Below are 16094 nucleotides of genomic sequence, written 5' to 3'. Positions count from 1 at the left end.
TTGTCTGAACAGACGCGTGACTCATCTGCCTTCCTAAATGCCGTACTCAGCTGTGAACAGCATTTGTCTTATTTCGATCCGGACTAACTGTAACCGGATTAGCGAGGGTTTACTGTAGTTCACGCTGACGTATTCACTGTCAGGTAATGATTCTCAGATTGGTAAAAAGCTAGAACTGTGTGGGGCTAATGGGCAGTTAGTATTGAGGCTCCAGTGAGCACTGCCATCACACACTGGAAGTATTGAGGCTCCAGTGGGCACTGCCATCACACGCGGGAAGTATTGAGGGTCCAGTGGGCACTGCCCTCACACACGGGAAGTATTGAGGCTCCAGTGGGCACTGCCATCACACACGGGAAGTATTGAGGGTCCAGTGGGCACTGCCATCACACACGGAAAGTATTGAGGCTCCAGTGGGCACTGCCGTCACACACGGAAAGTATTGAGGCTCCAGTGGGCACTGCCATCACACACGGGAAGTATTGAGGCTCCAGTGGGCACTGCCATCACACACGGGCAGCGGGAGCAGAACAAATCTTATCTCAACACAATGTAAACTCAGTAAAAGTTGTTCTCGTTTTGCGGCTCTCTGCTAGTTGCTTGCTTACCTTACACTTCGACCCTGAAAATAAAAGCAGTAGGCTTCTCCGAAACGTCGATAAAATTGTACAAGACTACACGTCGTAGCACCCCAGAAGCTAATACTCTTCATAGTCTGATTACAGTGAGAACCTCCTACCCGACATATTTGTTATCTTCCGGTTAGTAATGATAATTATAGCGAGTTTCATATCTGACTGCGCTGAAGTAGCCTGCATGTTTATTGCTGTGAACCGGTTCTGCAAGGTAACGTGCTTGTTTGCTTTCGGTTGTTGGGCTGGCTACTGTCACTGTCTCTAAATGCAAAAATCGAAACTGTTGTCGTCTATGAAGATTAGTGTCTGGTGGAACTTGCTGTCTCCATCTTCAGGGTAGAAGCGTAAGACGCGCATCAAAGACGGTGGCGCACCTCCACCCCCCAACCTGTGAGACGGAATTGACACTTCCAAGCATGAAGGTTATGCTGCAGAGGGAAGAAATTGAGTGGCTCTCTAGTGCATTAAGGCCAAATTTGGGGGAGATGCGTGTGAAGCGCGCAGTGCAGCGTAGAATTTGGGTACCAACTCAGCATTTGCTCTGGGACCGAGGAAAACCACGGAGAACCTTGATCGAGTTGGGCGGACGCAGGACCTTCGTAATGCGGACTGTGAAGTTGCTTCGTTTTAAACCTATGCACAAGTTTCGTTAGTGTCTGAAGAAAAGGGGAAACAGAAATGGGGGGGGGGGCTTATCCAGTCGACGGTCTGATACCGGTCCCATACATGGAAGTTACACGGGACCCGGCTAATGCTCACTGAAGCCTGGGTGTTCAAGGAAATAATTTAGTTTGTCAGGTATGAAGTTCCTTTACTCGCTGTAAACGGCGGTTGTGAAATCCTGATTCTGTGGTATATTACACGTTGCATTATTTGGAAATATTTTTCGGGGGGGTGGCCACAGCAAGGGGTTTAATTTTTGGCGAATTTAAATCGAGAAGGCTGCATGAGGAACGAAAATTTCTCATCTAAATAATATTTAAAAAAAGTCAGTTCGTACCTCACAGGAAACACATCACGTCTCCGCTACAAAGCCCAACCGGTTAATGCTGTTTAGGGAAACAATCGCTGTTTATTGTGAGAACCGTACGAAACACATAAATACACTTTGTGGGCAGAATGCAGAGTTCAGTCCGTACCTCACAGGAAACACATCACGTCTCCACTACAAAGCCCAACCGGTTAATGCTGTTTAGGGAAATAATCGCTGTTTATTGTGAGAACCATACGGTATACGTAAATACATCGTATGGGTAGAATGCAGAGTTTCTGAATGCGACATGAAGCTACTGGGTTGGACAACAAGCAGGCAATGCGATGGAGCACGATGTGAACTGTGAAGGGACGTGAGTTCGGTGTTTTTCCGCCTTTGTGAACACAGCTGAAGCTTCATGTTGACTTACGTGTTTTTTGTCTGTGCCTGCTCCAGATGTGTTCATCTCCTGTTTTTGCATTTCACACCCGAGCTATGACAACAGTAAACCCACAGTTGGCCGGTTTCTACCCAGGCATCGTTCCTCGCTGAACGCAGTTTATAAAAGCGAATTTGCCGGATGCGCCAAACATTTGTTAGGAACGCCATTAGATACAAAGAGAAAGTGACAGGAAATTTTCGAGCCAGAGGAACGCAGACAGTTTTGGTATATCCTGGCCCTACTCCGCACGAAGTGTCACTCTGCCAAGGGACTCTTGGCTCGCGATGCCGGTCATAGACAGATAGACAGGGGACCGGGGAAGAAGAGCCGTCAGGATGTCTGGGCTCGACCGAAGTCAGCGGTTAAACAGAGGGATCAGTGATTGTTAAGAACCTGGACGATCTAACGGTGAGAGGTGTTTGTTTGTAGCTTTCCTTCAGTCCGCCTCCCTTCCACACTCGTGTTTTCCAGATATGGCTGCGTACGTAAGCAGAGGGACTGTACAGTGACCTTACTTTAACAGATTTGTCAAGTCCGCCGCGTCTGAAGCATATTTGAGCGTGGGCTGTCGTGAGATAGCGGCGTAGAGTCTTACGTCATCGTGAACAAGTCACTGGATTCTGGTTCAACACGCGATGAGAACCAAAATCACTGGAATTTTTTTTTTCTCTTTAAGGTGGTCAGTAGCTCGTGCCATGTAGCGTCGAATGGCAAATTGAAAGGAATATTTCAGGAAGTTTTCGTGGCATAATATTGAAGTAATATCGGCGTTGCCCTGCAAGGGCTGAAGAAGACCACGAAAAATCGATGAGGATAATGGTGTTGCGTCTGAGATTCGAGGCGGGCATGTTCCGGAGTCTGTTCTTGCCTTTAGGTACATGTGGCTTTATGTGAGCGTTGCCGGGCATAGGCCTGCTTAGTGTTACTGCAAACGACAGATACAGTGGCGGTAGGGACCAACGGGAGCAAGGAGCTGCGCTGTCTGCCTCTGTCAGTATGATCGCAGTGTTCATCTGACACCGTTTGCGTTTTATAGGGCTGGTGGACGAAAAGTCTGCTGATTTCCCACAGTCTGCCCCCCCCCTTTTTTTTTGCCTTATTGCAACCACCTGGCTCAGCCGCCGTGTTCTCTTCAGTGGAGTGTGCGTGTGCCCACAATACGCACAGTAACAAAAGAAAAATCGTAGTGGTGAACGCAAGAACGACAAACAAGTAACACTGTGAACTGTTCAGACAGCATAGTACCCATACTGCTGTACGCCAAGTGGCATGAGCGGGTGCTAATGTTATGTGTCGGTATTAATAACTGGTCTGTTCTTAGTAATTGTATATACAACAGTGACGTTGAACCGACATGACTGTTTGTCCACAGCACCGAGTCATGTTCGCGCACATGTGCAGGCGGGCGTGGCGGTAGCATCAAGATGCCGATGTGTTCCTCAGTCCGTTCAGACAGACCCTCCCATCAAAATCCTCTCCATTTTTTCGTTCATGTATGATCCCCATATGTGTGTGTGTGTGTGTGGAAATATATCGCCCATTTTGGAAAGACCAGGATGACACTGTTCGTTGTGTGACGGAAATTCAGCGTATCGTACACAAAATGATGCAACACTGCACCAAGAGAAGTCAGTGAGATCCAAAAGCCAATGGCGCCAGTTCAATGGGCCAGAACACGTGTTGTTCGGGAACTGTGAACGCATTTAGAGTAAGCGCGCTTATGAATATAGCCTCAGCAGTGAATTTACAAATGTGTATGGTGCTTACGTAAGCAGACAGATGCACTTAGAGGTCGTCCTGGAATTACGCACACTTCCGTCCATGAATATCAGGAGATACTTTCTTGTGGGTTATGGCGGTGTGTATTCTGGTGGTTTACCAACGTTTCGGAGAGGCGTGCTGCCTCAGTCTTCAAGGTCGAAGAGTAAGTCAAGTAACCATCAAGGAAGAAACGAGAATTGGGCTCGTCGGCTGAGCCTACTCTTCGAACTTGACAGAGGTGCAGTCACATCCGTTATCAACACTCCCACAATCCGCCCAAGTGCCCGAATGATCGTCGTTTTCCGGTAAAGCGACGATCACGAATGCGCGCTCATATTTACGAAGTTCTCGAGCTTAGTGACATCGGCCAGCCAGTGCGGTAGTGTTAGTGCGACCCTATTTGTGTGCACTGTTTGGAATCACATTCTGCAACTTTCTGAATGCAATGGGAAGAAGAGAAAATGCTAAAACTGGGTTCCTTTTGGTGAACTAAACTAGTTAGTTAGTTAGTTATTTAGAGAGGGTGGGTTTCCCCATGCACCGCGACCAATTTGATCTACTGTGCTTCCCTCTTATGATATTCTACCAGTCTCTATACCCTACCGATAAATGGTGCGTACCATCAGTCCCGCCGAGCAAGCGAGTTCGGCCACTTGCTTAGCGGTGTCTATAATGCTTCCCCCATCTATCAGAGGCCTTAGAGACTATTGTTGGTCGGGAAACGTCATGGAATTTGGCTCAGTGATCCCCTTTGGGGATTTGAGGTTCTTTTACGTGCCGTAAAGTTACGACACGGGACACACAGCTTAAAGTCCCTCCCGGAGGACGTGTTCCCTGAAATTTTCCGCCCTTAAAAATTCGACGACCTCCGCCGGGTATTTGAACCCGCGTACCACGAGTCATGAGGTGGGAACGTTACCTCTAGACTACGGAGGCCGCTTGAACTAAACTAACTAAACTTCATGGAGCTGAGCCCTTCCTGAGAAGCCGTCAATTTTGCAGCTGCTCAAGGATATCCCAGAATTTTATATAAACGGAAGGTTCATCACCATGTTCACAATAGCCCTCCACTGGTCCCTATCCTGAGCCAGATCGATCCAGTCCATACCATCCCATTCTATCTAAGATCCATATTAATATTGTCCGCCCACCTACGTCTTGGTCTTCCTAGTGGTCTTATTCCTTCTGGCTTTCCCACGAATATCTTATATGCATTCCTCTTCTACCCATTCGTGCTACATGACCTGCCCACCCCATCCTCCTTGACTGGATCATTCTAATTATAGTACAAGTTATGAAGCTCCTCATTATTCAGTTTTCTCCAACCTCCTGTCACTTCATCTGTCTTCGGTCCAAATATTCTCCTCAACACCCTGAGTCTTATGTTCCTCCCTTAATGTCAGAGACCAAGATTCACACCCATACAGAACCACAGGCAAAATTATGGTTTTGTATATTCTAGTTTCCACGTTTTTGGAGAGCGGGCGTGAATACAAAACGTTCTGGACTGCATGGTAGCAAGCATTACCCGAATTCAGTCTCCTCTTAATTTCCTCCTGAATCAGGTTTTGATTTGTTATCGTCGTTCCCAAATATCTGAACTGTGCCACATTTTCAAAACATCTGTTACCTATCTTTATGTCATGATTTTACCCTGCATTTTGGTGACGAGACAGTAACATATACTTAGTTTTCTCTGTGTTTACTCTTAGACCAAACTCGTTGCTAGCCTCAGTTCAAGTTTCTGTTCCTTTTAGGGAATACGTTCGAAAATTTATGTTGCTATTTATGGAGGCCAACTGAAGTGACCCCTCATAGGGCAGAAGTTGGCAGTTCGCCCAAAAGAATATAACAACGAGGTAGTAAGTGCCCCTCATATTTTAGGTCTTGTAAAAGACGTCCCGTCACTAGTACAAAGTAACAGCTCGAAGAATAGTGTCCCATGGGCTCATAAAATTCTGTAATACAGGGGTTTTCATTTCTGTCTGTGGTGCCGTTGCTAAGCGACCGTAGCTGGTATTATATTGCGAAAGCGATCTACGCACGCCACTCTGTTGCCTGATTTCTCGCCCCGGCGGCAAATAACGGAAAGTTTCAAAATGGACGTTTTCTTGTGTTGATAACATTGCCTTACTATTTCAGTATAGTTTATTTTAAGAGAGTCCTGGGTGACGTCTTGCTAATGTTTACAAATATTTAAATTGATACTTTTATTTAAATACAGTGTTCATCATTTAGAGGCAGAAATGCACCCGTACGCTCAACTTGTCGTGTTTCATAATTCTCGCTGCATCCGGGATGCAGAGTCTGTGAGTTTCCCTGCCGTAAGGTGACGCTTTGAACTTGTACTCTTCTCTAAGTACAATTAGAATGATCAAGTCAAGGAGGATGAGGTGGGCAGGGCATGTAGCACGAACGGGGGAGACGAGGATGGTGTATAGGATGTTGGTGGGAAAGCCAGAAAGTAAGAGACCACTGGGAAGGCCAAGGCGTAGGTGGGTGGACAATATTAAAATGGATCTTAGAGAGATGGGATGGTATGGATTGGATTGACCTGGCTCACGATGGGGACCAGTGGAGGGCTCTTGTGAACACTGTAATGGACCTTCGGGTTCCATAAAATGCTGGGAAGTTCTTGAGTAGCTGCAGAATTGGCGGCTCCTCCTGAAGGGCTCGGCTCCATGAGTAAGTAAGTAAGTAAGGTGACACTTTAGGGTTTCTTTGTTCTCTGGCAGAAACTGTCGAGCTGTGTAGCGTATTCGGTTTATGCCCATAGCCGTGCCTGGTTGACTCACTGAACAGACACGGCAACGGTCTCCTGTTAACGGCTCCTAAAGAAAATATGGTGGCATGCCTGCTGAAAGCCAGAATTGTGAAGCCATCAGAAATAGCCGTTGCTAGGGAATGGCTCTGTAAAAACTCCCATTTCTAAGCAATGGCTCGGTAGCCGTCACGTGATAGCCGCAACAGACACGGCACGCTACAATATAAGGTGTTGGAAGCGGCGTTTTCTGTGCGGTTCGTGCCAATGCTATATATCACTATAACGAGGACTAGCTGCCCTTAGCAGTCAGCCGGAGTCGAATACCTCCACCGTGACCCTGCGAGTCGTAGGAGGCGTCGAAAAAGGAAGTCTCAAATCTGAGACAGTAAAATATGGTCGCGAGTCTCAAGGGACTCGGACCCGAGAAACACTGCATTGGCAAGGGCCAGCAGCATATACAAGAGACATGACCCGTCCTCTCGTCAGTGAGGGCGCCCCACAAAAACAATACCATAACTGTCAAACAGTAATAAATATCTGGTCATTACTTACTGACTTACTGACAGTCGCATTTTGACTTTGACTTTGACTTTGACCAGTCAGTCAGAGAGCCTGGAGGCAGGCAGTTGAGAGTTGCAGGAGCTGGTAGCTGAGGCCAGGGACAGTTCGGGAACCCACAGGTAGGGTACGTTCGTGTTGAAGCCGCTACCAAGCAACGGCAGTGAAATCCATGACTAAAAACACTAATATTTTTGTAACTGATTTGTCAAGTCTAGATACTGGTTGTTTAAGACTTCAATAAATCCGGTTACCAATCCAAACCCTGGCCACACGTGACACTAGAATTGCTACAGAATTGATTTAGATACACTAGTGAGGCAAGAGAGGGCGAGATGTTCCGTAAATGTGACGTGGATAGGAGAGAGCGTCAACTAAATGCTTGAGTGCACGTTGTCAAGTGCGCTTTCGTATTCTGGGTGTAAGAGACAGTGCAACACAGTACGGGGAATCAGCCCCTTGATATCGCCCAAAATTGGGGACAGAACATCCCAATATGTATACACAATTTTTGTAAGGAACCCGGAAGGTGATGGACGCGCGGTAGCGTAGTTGGTTGAGGCACTATGCTACAAGCCGGAAGGTCGCGGGTTGAAGTCCCGATGAGGTTATTGGATTTTTTCAATTGATCTAATCCTACCAGCCACACTATGTCGACTCCGCCTCTAACAGAAATGAGTATCAGAAATATTCTTGGAATATTCTTGGGGGTAAAGGGCTGCCGGCGCGTAGGGCTGACAACCTTGCCGCCATCTATGAGCCGATTGTCTAGAAAATGTGGGGACCTCAACGTCTCACAGCCCTATGGGCCTCCACGGCCTGTTACAGGGACAGCTTTACTTACTTTACTTTATTTTTTTACTTTACCCGGAAGGTGAAAGAGTACTTGGCAGTATTATATTTAAGCATCCGGTTACACTCACACAATATATATGAGACAAACTCCGTCTTAAGTGCAACAATTTAATTGTAGTTCTTTCTTCTTCCCTTCCTCCACACTACATGTTTCGGCCCTAAATGGCCATCATCAGGTGTGTATTCTTACGTAGCTGCTACACTGCCCGTAGTTTAAAATTTAAAAATTTGGAAAAAGGAGAACAGAAAATTTATAGACATTTTAATTTTAATTGAAGTTTTAAAAAAGTGACAATTTTAGAAAAAAAAATAAAAAAGTGACAATTTTAGAAATCAAATTGACGCGTGTAGGTTAACAAAGATTTTATACATACATACAATTGGAAAGACTGGTGATTTTAAATTTTAAACTACGTGCAGTGTAGCAGCTACGTAAGAATACACACCTGACGATGGCCATTTAGGGCCGAAACATGTAGTGTGGAGGAAGGGAAGAAGAAAGAACTACAATTAAATTATTGCACTTAAGATTGTACTTGGGAGACTTAGGCGTAGATGGGATAGAGGAATGTAGAGCGTGAGGGTGTGCACCTGGTTCATCCGGCTCAGGATAGCTGTTGTACACACGGTAATGAACCTTCGGGCCGCTGGAGTAGAGAGTGTTCCGGCAGAAAGCTAGAATTGTAGTTCAGCATGTTTTATTAAGAATCATAATGATTTATTTAATGACGCTGTCATTAGCTCGCGGTGGGGTGGTTGATGATTACCGGATTGGAAAGGATGTGTATGGAAGTGGCTGTGGCCTGACACGAGGTAGGCCTCCTGCCCTGGCATTTGCCTGCAGAGACAATAAAATTCGTGCTAATATTCTAAGAATATTCGGTGTGGGGGCGAGGTATGAATTGGAGATCTCACGAATGTGAAGCCGGAGGCCCACCCACTCGAAACGTCGTTAAATACCAAGTGCAGCGGGAAATGGGGAGAGGTGGGCTACGTCTGCCTTGCCCTCCCTCTCCTTGAGTCACGACAAGGAATTCTCTATATTCGGGTGGATAATTCCGTGAATTTAAACACTGCGTGTCTCGAAGATTACTGTCTTTTAGTATATGACGCCATATAGTATTTTAGTATACCGACGTTTCGGAGAAAGATTCCTTTGCTGCTTGCTTATTAGACTTACTCTGCAACCCTGAAGATGAAGGCAGTCCGTTCCTTCGAGGCGTCACTAATCTTCCAGCAGACGACGCGTCACATTCAACAGTACAGTACATGGTCACCGTTGTGACAGCCTTGCGTGTCTTGCAACAACTTTTAGCCGTGAGGCACACGCTCTGTTGACGTCATATCAAATTATGCGTGCAACTCAATTAGCAGTTTTGTCTGTAAAGTCGCTAAATACGGCCGGGAACCTTCACGCCACCTCACCTGGGCCCCCTGTCCTCTGGAATTTATGGCGCGCAATACGGAACCGTTGATGCCGTTGATAGCCGTGTGGCTCTGTTGAAACAGTCCAAGTTAAATCAGTGGTTTCCTAAGATACGGTTTCGTCTCCAATCCGTTTTCATAGCCGTGGCTGCGTGTGGAGAGGAAGTGAAAACACGTGGGCAATTGCGCATGTACAGATGCGGCACGGCTGTGGCTCGCGCGCCACATGCAATACATTTGCAACGTAAAAATGATTTGCTGCACCGAACGCGCTTACCGAAACATCTGGGTCGTTCAGTCGGCTTCTGTTGACAACTCCCAAACTGTGAAAATTGTCATATGCGTCCCTGATATGGAGTGAGTTTGGTGATCCCTGTCGCCTCAGAAAGAAGTTGTAGGGATCGCAGGGTTTAACGTACTCCTTGGTAATGTGTTCTGCATCAAAGTGAAAAAGTGTTCGAAACTGAGACAAGCTGGGGAGCGCGCCGGGTTCCAACCTGTCCTCCTCAAGTTGTCGTTACTAGGCCTACGAGCGGAACCGGAGTGGCTCGATAGTGACTAGGCAAGAGCCTAGTTGACTGGCGAATCGGGGTTCAATTCTAGGCAAGGGCAAATCTTTTTTCCACAGCGTCCGTGAGCCCACCGGTGAGTCCGGTGAGTTCCTTCTTGGGGTGGGTGCTGACCTGGATTAGGAACGCACGGCTATGCGTGTGTTGCTGTTTACACACCGCTGTGAGTCACTCAGATGTACCGTGTGACGGTGAATAAAGAGTTAGAAGTGGTCTGGAAGGTAGCGGATCTGAGCTAATTTAAAGCAGGTGTACTATCCCAATGTTTTCCTGAAGGGACTGAGGAAAGCCACGAAAGCCTCAGTCAGGATAGTCTGTGTCGTTTGCTGGTCCTCGCCAGCACGGTTGTTGATTTTGGCTCCCGTCTGGACTCATGACCAAATTTTTGTTCTTTCTAAGACTTTTACTTGTTTTTAGATGGGGCCTCCACTTCTGACTGCTACCGGTCTTCGAAGACTGCCGGGGACTCCTCGCTCTGGCTCATGCAGCCTTCCTAACACGCAACTAGTTCTTTGAAGCATGAATTAATAATAATAAAAAAAAAATATATATATACAGTCCGTACCTCACAGGAAACACTACGTCTCGATAACATGGGCCAACCTGTTGATTTTGTTTTGGGAAGTAATCGTTGTTTATCGTGTGAATTAAACGATTAAGTACAGGCCAGGGCGTATAGCTGGCCACTCACCTCGGTCTGGTGCCGAGGTCGAGATTGGTGGAGCTATACCTCCACTCCCCGAGTTGTTTTCATGGCATAGTGCTTAATTAATTAAGCACGTTACAGGAATTGCTTTCTCACTGGAGAATGATGGGAATTTAGGTCTGCGTGCTACTGGTTCGCGGCGGAGAACAGCTGCTAGTAGTTGTTTCGTCTGTAATGGGTGTCATTATGCGCCTGTTGTCTGATAATGCGGATACCCAGAACAGGTGCACAGTGTTTCACGTGCGACAATGACATCTCCGAATTCCATGCTCAACTGCCAGAAAATGAAGTTAATAACTTGCTGTTGTTCTTTGTGGGCTCGAACATGTGGAAAATTCGGTGATGTGTGCCACTCTGAATTGGAATGACACCGCAGAATGCTTTCGTGGAATCTTGCGTGCCATGGAGTCATTTCCATTGTGTTTGTTGAGTTCCCCTCATCTGCTTGCTGCAAGCCCGTAACCTACTTCTTTTTGCCGGTCTGTTAATCCCGTATTTATTAAGCCGTCCGTGGTGGGGATGGAAGTACCCGCTTTGTGCCAAGGAATTCTGGCTCGCTCGCAACGACACGTTACAAATATATGTCTGTCAGACCTCGTTAGTTATTGGCCCTTTCATATGCAACTTGCTTTTTAAAACCTTAAAAAGTTTTAAAATTTCTTTTACATCACTGGTATATGCACACTGCATGTTTCGACCAATATTGGTCATCTTCGTGTGTCTCTAAATTGCTATACTTCCGTCCGTAAGTTCAGTTTTTGGTGTAAGCCCTCGTCTGTGCGTCCATGTGACCTGTGCTGATGTGTAGTTCCTCTTGTGTCGTATGTAGCTGTTATGAATGTTTCATCTGTTTCAGCGATTTCATCAGATGAAGATGACGGCCGAACACAGTGGCCGTGCCGCCTAAGGCATGATATGTCTTCGTCCTTTCGAACGCCGGGATAGTGAGTTCGAATCCCAATCAAGGCTTGCATGTTTGTCTGCGTTTATTCTGTTTGTGTTGTCCTGTGTAGGTAGCGGCCTTGCATCGGGCTGATCCCTCGTCCAAGGGGTCCTACCTACTGTGTAAAAAGATCGAGAAACTGAAAAACGCCCAAGGCCCAACAAAGGGCTGTAGAGCCGTAGATAGATAGAAATAAATGAAATGACAGGACTTGATGAAAAATCTTGTGGACAGTCAGAATATCGCTTTTCGGAAAGGGCTGAACACGTGAGAGACATTATTAGAGTTTTTTACTGGTATTGAGTCTGTTCCATGGCAAAAGAATTATATGTTATGGAGTTCTAAGGACAGAAATTAGTTTTTTAAGTAATTAAGATTGAGTCAGTAAATAGTACTTGCGTTTTCATTAGTAATAACGTGTCCAATTAATGTATTATAAAGCACAACATGAATTATGTATATGCACATAATTAAACAGTCTGCTTATCTTTCCCTGACCGCCTCTGTGGTCTAGTGGTCAGCGTTCCTGGGTACATATTCAGAGGTCCAGGTTCGATTCCCAGCGCTACCAGATTTTTTCTGAGAAGTAGTGGATCTCCTACGGGGTTCACTCAGCCTCGTAATGATAATTGAGGAATTATTTCAAGGATATAGCGGCTCCGGTCTAGAAAACCAAATTTAACGGCTGTGGGGATTCGTTGCACTGACCACGCGACACCCTCTATCCGCAAAAGTTGACACTAAACTTCGCCGACAAGCGGCGGTCGCTCGGTTGGTATAGTTCGCTTAAGGACTAAAATCACCGAGTTTGTTCGTTTTTACTTATGTTTCCCTACTTCTTGTGCTCTTCCCAGTCACAACGTGTGAAGAACATTCACATTTTTGCGCGAGGGATTCTGCGGATTCCGTATCTCCTCTGTTTTAAACACCGAACTGATAATTTGATGCCCCGTTAAAGCAAAACAAGCGAAGAATAAACGATACGATAACCAGCACTGCTCGTTAACAGGCGCTTCGCAAGGAGTGACGTTTCTGGTTGGTTAATGACGTCACCGCGCCAAGCACTGTTCTGCTTGCGAAGTGAGCTCAGTTTGCACGTATCCTTAGCGTCGTCATGTCCGTCCACGTGTAACTCGCTGAACGGATTTTCATGAAATCTGATATTGGAAAATTTTCCTAGAATGTGTCTACGAGCTTCTGTTAAAATCGGACAGCAATAAGTATACATTACTCGTTTCCGCATTCATTTGTGTCATAACTCGCTATATATTTATTTATCGGGACAAGAAGTGTTTCAACTGAAGTTGCAGAGAAAATTCGGGCACTTATTTTCCGTTCTATACAACTCTTACGTAGACCTTACGGTTTTCGAGAGAACTGTGCAGAAGGGAGAGAACACGACAGGATCGTTACCCTCTGCTGTAAAGGTAAAGATGTCTTTGGAATTAATTAACCCTTTAAAGCCCAGTGGTTACTATACGTACCACTTGCTATAGTGTCCTGAAACTCTGCGTTCTGCCCACACAGTGTATTTGCATGTTCCATGTGATTCTTACAACAAATAGCGATTATTTCAATAGCATTATCCGGTTGGGCTTTGTAGCGGTGACGTAATGTGTTCCCTGTGAGGTATAGACTGAACTCTGCATTCTGCCCACACAGTGTATTTGTGTGTTCCGTATGGTTCTCACAATAAACAGCGATTATTTCCCTAAACAACATTAACCGGTTGGGCTTTGTAGGGGAGACGTAATGTGTCTCCTTGAGGTATGGACTGGACTTTTATATATATTATTTAGAAGAAATTCAGTCATTAAGAGGTCGAATGCCTCCATTGTGGCTCTTCTAGTCGTAGGAGGCGACGCAAAGGGAACTCAGTGTCTGAGGTTATAACCGGGCCACCCTGTTCCTGAGGGATATAAATACGGGGACCTGGTCCTCCAGGTTGGGGAATCTCGGATCATAGATGGGATTCGGACCTGACAATGACTGCGCTGGCGAGGTCCAGAAGGAATTGTAAACTACAGACCTATCCTCTCGTCACAGAGGATGTTACATAAGGACTGTGACCGCAAGTGTGCAGTTGAAAGAATTACTGGTCGTGAGTCTCAAGAGGTTTGTCGCTTAGACGAACTGATTGACGGTAAACCGCCAGTTGTGAAGTAACTCACTTCTCAGACGTTAGAGGGCTGAGCACCACGCCACGCGGTGTACCTCCATCATCATAACTTGGGCACAAGATGGAGGTGAGTGCTCAGCTTCACGCCCCTAGCGCTTTACCTCCGGGGAAATAACCCGCGGTATCCATTACATATGAGGCTGGGTGAACCCCAGAGGCGGTCTGGACGCTGTCAGGAAAAGAGTCTCTTTCCCCTGCCGGTAATCAAAGCCCAACTCCACGGCCTGGCCGCTATTCCGACCGAGCGACATCGGACGCTTCCAAATTTGCCCTAGAATGTACCGAAATGGGTTCAGCGGGGAGAAGACTCACTGCTCTGCCGTACCGGTACAGTTCCTTCAGCTCTGCTACGTGGGCGCATCCACAGTTTTTAAAGTTGGCGGGGGGAGGGGGTAGGTTTAGAAAAATTATTTCACAAACCGACATTTAGGCCGCTAAATGCTCTTCTTTCAGATTGTGCTGGCATATCATGGCGAAGTAAATGCTCTTTCTAATCATTTTGATTTTCTTGGTATATTGCCTGTAAGTCTCAGTGTCCCATCAGAATACGAGTGTACAGCTATGTGCCTGAGTGTAGGGCGCCGTGTCACATAACAAACTGCTCGTATAGGCGTTTCTTTGCGGATAGAACCAAGCGTGTACGCGTCGCTCTGTGGACTATGCCGTGAACCTGCGTTCTGTTTGTGGGCCTGCTGTCAGCTTCAGAGTTTCTCGGGTAACCAGTACACTGACTGTTACGGTGCAAGAAACCATATTACTTTTCCGAGAATCATTGTGTCTGGAAGTGCGTACGAAATTTAGCAGGAAAAGTTGAAGGAAACTGTCAACTACGAAGATCTAGGCCTAGATGGAATGGTGATACCAAAATGGATTGAAATGGTGTAACTGACGCAAGTAAGGAGGCTGATCTAGCAGTAAACACTGGGAAAACTAAGTATATGTTGCTGTCTCGTCACCAAAATGCAGGGCAAAAAATGTGACACAATTCAGATATTTGGGAACAGTGGTAACAAATCAAAACCTGATTCAGGAGGAAATTAAGAGGAGATGGAACTCGGGTAATGCTTGCTACCATTCAGTCCAGAACCTTCTGCCTTCACGTCCGCTCTCCAAAAACGTAAAAATTAAAATATACAAAACTATAATTTTGCCTGTGGTACTGTATGGGTGTGAAACTTGGTCTCTTACATTAAGGGAGGAACATAGACTGAGGGTGTTTGAGAATAGGGTGTTGAGAATATTTTGGACCGAAGAGAGATGAAGTAACAGGAGGTTGGAGAAAACTGCATAATGAGGAGCGTCATAACTTGTACTCTTCTCCAAGTATAATTAGAATTATCAAACCAAGGAGGATGAGGTGGGCAGGGCATGTAGCACAAATGGGGGAGAAGATGAATGCATGTAGGATATTGGTGGGAAAGCCAGAAGGAAAGAGACCACTGGGAAGACAAAGGCGTAGGTGGGTGGACAATATTAAAACGAATCTTAGAGAGAGGATGGGATGGTATGGATTAGATTGATCTGACTCAGAATGGGATCCAGTGTATGGCTCTTGTGAACACGGTAATGAACCTTCGGGTTCCATAAATTGCTGGGAAATTCTTGAGTAGCTGCAGAATTGGCGGCTCCTCGAAAAGGATGGGAGGTTGTGTACTGTATCTGTGTAGCCCGGGATAGGGTTCAATGGCGGGGACCTGTAAGCACGGCAGTGAACCTTCGGGATCCATAAAATGCGGGGAATAGCCTCAGTAGCTGAGCGACTGTTAGTTTCTCAGGAAGAGCTGGGTTCCATGGAGTTCCCTCTTGCCGACTACCGGTCAGCGTTTGTCTCTGTTCATCTTCCACTGTATCCACGACGTGAGTCTGGCATTTCTGAGGTGGCCCATACACGTACGAGTCTGGCTCGCGTGTCCGACTCGGCACGGGTTCCAATGAGCCAGACTCGTCCGTGTGTGGGTCGCCACGCTCTTACATGTGTGGTGAAATTAATCTAAGCCCGGCTCCTCGCCGAGCCAGACTGGTACGTGTATGGGCCGCCTGAGGCTCTCGCTATATGCCGTTTAGTGTCGCACTGAATGGTTATAAGATCGGCGAATAATGGATTGGAAAGGATTTTGGAGGAAGCGGTGTTAATCTAGTTCGTATCCCGGCAGTTTCCTGGAAGGTCTGCCTGAGTGATTGAGGTCCAGAAGTTCAGTGCTTTCCTTCCATCTTTATTTTGGCTTCCCGAGTGGTGTTTTCCTTTGAGATTTCTGAACAACATGTCGTGTTTATACCACAGCTC

General features: G+C 46.4%; 1 protein-coding gene across 3 annotated transcripts in view; it reads left to right on the top strand.

The window, feature by feature from the left end:
- The window catches only part of LOC111864674 (inositol-trisphosphate 3-kinase homolog), a 155415-nt gene that overhangs the window by 92651 nt on the left and 46670 nt on the right, over positions 1-16094 (top strand). The window lies entirely within an intron of this gene.

This window comes from Cryptotermes secundus, unplaced genomic scaffold (genome assembly GCF_002891405.2).
Source record: "Cryptotermes secundus unplaced genomic scaffold, Csec_1.0 scaffold418, whole genome shotgun sequence".
Taxonomy (NCBI): Eukaryota; Metazoa; Arthropoda; class Insecta; order Blattodea; family Kalotermitidae; genus Cryptotermes; species Cryptotermes secundus.
The sequence above is the reverse complement of the archived record's forward strand: the minus strand, read 5'-3'. Positions and strand labels throughout refer to the sequence as shown.